Source organism: Rhincodon typus, chromosome 41 (assembly GCF_021869965.1).
Source record: "Rhincodon typus isolate 14 chromosome 41, sRhiTyp1.1, whole genome shotgun sequence".
Classification (NCBI taxonomy): domain Eukaryota; kingdom Metazoa; phylum Chordata; class Chondrichthyes; order Orectolobiformes; family Rhincodontidae; genus Rhincodon; species Rhincodon typus.
This window is the reverse complement of record NC_063372.1, coordinates 2,079,474-2,085,939: the sequence shown is the minus strand read 5'-3', so window position 1 is coordinate 2,085,939 and position 6,466 is coordinate 2,079,474. Positions and strand designations below refer to the sequence as shown.

The window sequence follows — 6,466 nt, the reverse complement described above, 5'->3', positions numbered from 1 at the left end:
GAGGGACGGTGAGAGAGGGACGGTGAGAGGGCAACGGTGAGGCAGTGACAGTGAGGCAGCGGCAGTGACGGTGACGGGGGGACGGTGAGAGCGGGACTCTGGTGGAGGTATGGCGAAGGCTGGAAAGCCCGGAACAGGACTGCGGCCGTAGAAAGGAAAGTTGGACTCTCTTTAGATGTCTTTTTCCTTCTTATCTTATTCTAAGTTAGTGTGAATGGCGCCCTATATGTACAGCAAAATTTTCACTGTAGTTTTACATTGGATACATATGACAATAAATGATTTAATCGAATAGACTGATGGGGCGGTAATTAACTGAATTGGATTTGTCCTGCTTTTTATCTGTAGGACAGAGCTGGGCGATTTTGAGTGGTTGAGTGGGGTTGAGTGGTGGTGTGGGCCCTTGGGATCTGTCTCCACTTAACCACTTAGTCCTTTACCACCCACCCCTTGTCTTCAGCGTAAATATCACCTTTTCCCAGCTACTGCCAGAAGAAGAGTCATACCAGACTCGACATGTTAACTTTGTTTCTCTCTCCACAAATGCTGCCAGACCTGCTGAGTTTCTTTAGAACTTGCTGTTTTTGTTTTAGATTTACAGCATGTCCAGTTCTTTGTTTTTTGATGATGCTATATATTGTTGCATTCATTGGATACAAGAGCATGGATGTATAACTTAAGATCACAAGACAGCTAAATGGGGCAATTCCCCTTGAAGGCAACAGGCTGTTCTCAGCTGAAGAAGGGTCAACATGGAATCACAAAATCTGTACAGTGTGGAAGCAAGCCATTGGCCTATTGAGTCCACATTGACCCTCTAAAGGGCATCGCACCTAGACCCACCCCCCTCTCTACCCTGTCCCTGCATTCTCCATGGCTAATCCACCGAGCCTGCACATCTCTGGACCGTGGGAGGAAACCAGAGCACCTGGAGGAAACCCACACAGACACGAGGAGAATGTGCAAACTCCACACAGACAGTGGCCCGAGGGTGGAATCTAACCCAGGTCCCTGGCGCTGTGGGGCAGCAGTGCTAACCACTGAGCCACCCTAGACATTATAAAGGAGGATATCCTCAGAAGGAGAAAAGTGTCATGAAGGCTGCTCACCACTGCACCAGGGCAAGTTGGGGTGGACACAAATGTTGGCCTTGCCAGTGATGCCCACGTTCCATGGCCGAGTTGGCACGAAGGGCAAGAGCAGGAAATGATTGTTTATTTATAAAGGAAACAGGCAAACGAAATGATAAAGTGGCATAGCAGGAGGAGAGGACTTGTCTGCACTTTGCGAGTGAGTATCAATTCAGCCTTTAGCCTCCAGCTCTTCTTCCTCTGAAGCACAAAGATAGCGGGTAATTCCCCCTGAACTGATGAGGTTGGGGGAGTGCAGGGGCTGGTGGACGACCGGGAGAAGTTGCGGGCACCATGCAAACAAATCAAAATGGCAGCAAAATCACCAAGAAATCCACGCTGACCCATTCTGTAGCCCCGAGTCATGGTCATGTACGAGGACAATTCAGAATAACTGACAAATGGGACGCTTAACATCACCGTGGCATTGCTGCCTCTTTTAACTATTTTATTCACTCAGAAGTCTCTTGATGCTTGCATTGAGCTCTTGTAATATATTTTTGGTGGTCCAGACTCCAGGTGGGCTGAAGGACCTATCCCGTACTGTATGATTCAATGAAGCATCCTGTTACTTGTTTTACCTCCAGCAAAATGAACTTCCCGAAACCAGTTTGTAACCTTCTCTGGGCTTTTGAAAGGGGTAATAGTGGATGGAGTCTGGTGGGGCTCCCAGGGGTGGAGGTGAAGGTTGGGGCTGAGCTTGCAGGGAACAAGGTGCGAAGGGGAATGGAATTGCGTGAGAGGAAACCAGAGCACCCGGAGGAAACCCACACAGACACAAGGAGAATGTGCAAACTCCATACAGACAGTTGCCCGAGGGTGGAATCGAAATCAGGTACCTGGTGCTGTGGGGCAGCAGTGCTAACCACTGAGCCACCCCAGCCAGCAGCGAGGTGAGAGTTTACGATTCCCTCCTCGGAACGCTGAAGGCGGGTCAAGTTTCTTGCCGGGGAGTGTGACATCCGCCCCTTTTTTTTTGCACGTCACGTGGGCTCATGAAGAGGCCGGCTCACCAGAATCGCGTTCCCCTTCCTGGTCACGTATTGGGCAAGAATGTGGTAGAGGCAGGTTCAGTTGAGGCCTTCAAGAGAGGCGCTGGATGCCAATTCGGATGGATATGGTGTACAGGGATTGGAATTAGGGAACAGAACCGGCGCAGGGCACAATGGGCTGAATGGCCTCCTTCGGCGCCATAAGAATGCCGTGATTTTGCGAGCGAGCCATACGTCCTCTTTTTTTTGTAGCCGGCCTGCAGGTGAGGTTCTGTCCTGACTGGACTTTGGAGTGAATAGTTGTCGCTTTCAGATCATTCAGGACAGAAGAGGTGCCTCAGCCCATTGAGACTGTACTGCCCTCTGGGAACATTTGTCTATTTCAGCAATGATTGATACTGCATTTCGGGTGCTCCAATTTGCGCGCTGTTGTGTATTTGCAAAAGCATGGCAGACTGTCGCTTAAAAGAGTGCAATCACGTGACATGACAAAGATGCCATTGGCCATTTTTGAGCAGGAAATGGCTCAGTCTAACTTTGCTGCCTGTAGACCGAACACCTCCATCATAAAGTTCCTGCTGTTTAATGCTTCAGTCTCCCCTGTCTTCACGGAACTTAATACACAGCGATGGAGGATGATCAAGGGGGCGGGAGAGGAAATAGAGTCCCTATAAAGACACTGACCTGGGGAGGGGGCCATGTCTGTCCAGCCTAGGGAAGCAGGCTGACCGGGGATAGGCACGAGGGCTGGAAAGTGTGACATTCCTGGCTGCCTGTCTGGGAGCTGTGAATGTATTGTGCAAGGAATTTTAGCTCCCTGAAGGTAACAGTGCTGGCGAGGACAACAGGGGAGCTCCATGCGTGTGCCCAAATACGCAGCCAGGGTTAGTATTGATCTAGATAACACAGTGTGGAGCTGGAGAAACCGGGCAGCATCAGAGGAGCAGGAAAGTTGACGTTTCAGGTTGGGACCCTTCTTCAGAAATGTGATGCTGCCTGGCCCGCTGTGTTCCTCCAGCTCCACACTGTGTTAGCTCTGACTCTAGCATCGGCAGGTCTTACTATCGCTGAGGTAGTATTGATCTGCTGCCCTCCATATCCTGATCTATGTTGACAATACCACCTAGCCCCCACCCTCCCCTTGTAAACAGAAAATGACCTCTGACTTGCTAATCATTATATTTTTGGGGACCAGCCACTTATTGACACTCAGCATTTTTTTTAAAAAAGCCTCATTCATAGGATGTGAATATTACTGCCTAGGATTTATTGCCCATCCCTAATTGCCCGGGGGTAGTTAAGAGGCAGTCAGGTCGCTGTGGGTCTGGAGTCACATGTAGGCCAGACCGGGTAAGGATGGCAGATTTCCTTCTCTGAAGGAACCAGATGGGCTTTTACAATGATTGACAGTTGTTACAAGATCATCAATTCTTTTTTTAATTCACTTGTGGAACATGGGCGTCGCTAGCTGGGCCAGCATTTATTGCCCATCCCTTGTTTCCTATGGAGTGGAAGCAGGCCATTCGTCCCATCAAGTCCACACCAACCCTCCAAAGATCATCCTGCCCAGACCCACCCCCTATTCTATCCCTGTAACCCTGCATTTCCCATGGCTAATCCACTTAGCCTGCACATCCCTGGACTCTATGGGGTAATTTAGCACGACCAATCCACCCTAACCTGCACATCTTTGGACTGTGGGAGGAAACCGGAGCACCCGGAGGAAACCCACACAGACAGGGGGAGTATGTGTGTGAACTCCACACAGACAGTCACCCGAGAGTGGAATCGAACCCACATCCCTGCCGCTGTGAGGCAGCAGTGCTAACTACTGAGTCACCGTGCCCTCGAGAAGGTCGGGGTGAGCTGCCTTCTTGAACCGTTGCAGTCCATGTGCTGTAGGTTGACCCACAATGCCCTTAGGGAGGGAATTCCAGGATTTTGATCCAGCAACACTGAAGGAATGGCAATATATTTCCAAGTCAGGATGGTGAGAGGCTTGGAGAGGAATTTGCAGGGGGTGGTGTTCCCATGTATCTGCTGCCCTTGTCCTTCTACATGGAAGTGGTCGTGGGTTTGGAAGGTGCTGTCTGAGGATCTTTGGTGAATTTCTGCAGTGCATCTTGTAGATGGTACCCACTGCTGCTACTGAGCGTCAGTGATGGAGGGAGTGGATGCTTGTGGATGTGGTGCCAATCAAGCGGGAGCTGCTTTGTCCTGGATAGTATCAAACTTCTTGAGTGCCTGCTATGGTGGGATTTGAACTCCATCATATCCCCAGAACATTTACTTGGAGCTCTAGATCACCACAACACCAACACCTCTCAGGAGATAGAGACATTATTGTCTACTCTGGCCTGCTATGATCGATGATCCAAACTGCCCATTTATTGGCATTGAGATACAGCACAACATTTGCAGATGTGAAATGTCCAAACAAAATTGCTTTGACCAGGGCTATGTATGAACTACTGTTAAAACTGTCATGTCATTGATATTGGTTTAACAGTCAATGAGTCATCAGGCGCTGGTTAACTCTGTGGCCTGATTTATTTAAGAAGCCAAGCAGATTGCAAGTTATAAAACAGACATTACAACAGGGCACAAGACAAAAGACCCTGAGCTTCTGTTGCCTGCCATTTCAACACACCACCGTGTTCCCTGGCCAACATCTCTGCCTCATGCTTGCTGCAGTGCTCCAGCACAGCTCAGCGCAAGCTGGAGGAACAGCACCTCATTTTCCACTTGGGAACTCTACAGCCCTCTGGACTCTGAGTTCAACAACTTTAGTGTTTGAGGAACCTTCTCCCATGTCCTTACCCCTACCCCACACACCAGGCCTTGTTATCACATGGTCTGCTATTACACACCACCTACTGTTATCCACTAACTGTCCCCATGAACAGCTATTCACCCTCCCAGCCAGATCGTTATCCACTCCTTTGTCTGTCCAACTCTTCTTCTATCTCTTTAGGCTCTATCCCGACTTATCGTTCACTCCCTACGCAACCCCCCATCTTCTGCATATCAACTGACATTTTCCGAACTGCCATCACGTCTGAGGAAGGGTTAACTCTGATTTCTCTCCACAGATGTTGCCAGACCTGTTGAACTTTTCCAGCAATTTCTGTTTCTCCTGACAAAAAGGTGACCGATTCGTGTTCGCACAGCCTGCACACTCTAGTCAGACTGCTGGGCAGGCGGAGTCGCAACATTGTGTACACACAGCACCTCCAGTCCTTAAAGGTGAAGTCTCTTAAAGGCAAAAACAGCTCCTTACCTGCAAACTCATCAGAACATTCAGCAAGTCATTCATTCCTGTCAGTGTGTCCACAGTTTGGAAAACAGCCACCAACAACGTAGGGGTAATCGCGACTGTCCGTGTGAAGACCACACGGGTGAAACGAGACCACTTGAGGTTCAAGAAACCCTACGAAAGAGAAACCAAAGAAGACATTTTGAACTTTCCCTAGTTTCAGCGCCTACGGACCATAAAAAAAAAGACAGGGCCTCCTTAAGGTGCTGATTTCTTAATCCATAGGATCTGGAAATTACTAAAGGAACTTTCAAAAATTATTTCACAGGATGGCCTCTTCGCTAGCTGGCCATTGTTTCTTGCCCATCCCTAGCACTCCTTGGAAAAAAAAACTCGATGACTCTATGAGCTGCATAGTAGGGACACTTAATGTTGCGAAAATGAAACTGTGTTCCATACCCCTGTGCAATTGCTCAACTTATGCACTATTGAGGTTTAGTAGCTCTTCTAACATAGGAAAAGCAACAGCCAATGTGCCTACAAACATCAATGTGACCATGACCAAATAAACGGATTGTGTGGTCTGAGTTGAAGGATAATAATTTCCAGGACAGCAGGTGATAAGCCCCTGTCCTTCTTCAAAATAATACTATGAATCTTTTAGATCCATCCAACAGGATAGAGGGCACCTTAGTTTCATGTCTCATCAAAAAGACAACACCTCAGATGGTCTCTTCTTAAAAATTCCTTCATGGGATGTGGCTGTCATGGACTGGGCCAACGTTTATTGCCCGTCCCTTGTAGGCCTTGAGAAGGTCAAGGCCTACGGTGCAAGAGCAGGGAGATTGTGCTGGAACTGTCCAAAATGTTGGTGAGGCCACAGCTGGAGTGTTGTGTGTAGTTCTGGAATCCACATCATAGGAGGGATGTAACTGCAATGGAGAGGGTGCAGAGGGAGATTTACCAGGAGGTTGTCTGGTCTGGAGCAGAGGAGATTCACCAGGATGTTGCCTGGTCTGGAGCAGAGGAGATTTACCAGGATGTTGCCTGGTGTGGAACAGAGGAGATTTACCAGGATGTTGCCTGGT

At 48.8% G+C, this 6,466-nt stretch overlaps 1 long non-coding RNA gene across 1 annotated transcript in view; it reads right to left on the bottom strand.

Annotated features, from left to right (window-relative positions):
• The window catches only part of LOC125487442, a 12,534-nt gene extending 6,986 nt beyond the window's left edge, over positions 1 to 5,548 (bottom strand). The window contains exon 1 of the long non-coding RNA XR_007265900.1: positions 5,403 to 5,548. This is a non-coding gene — a long non-coding RNA (uncharacterized LOC125487442). The remainder of the gene's footprint in view (positions 1 to 5,402) is intronic.
• Positions 5,549 to 6,466: the final 918 nt, after the last annotated feature.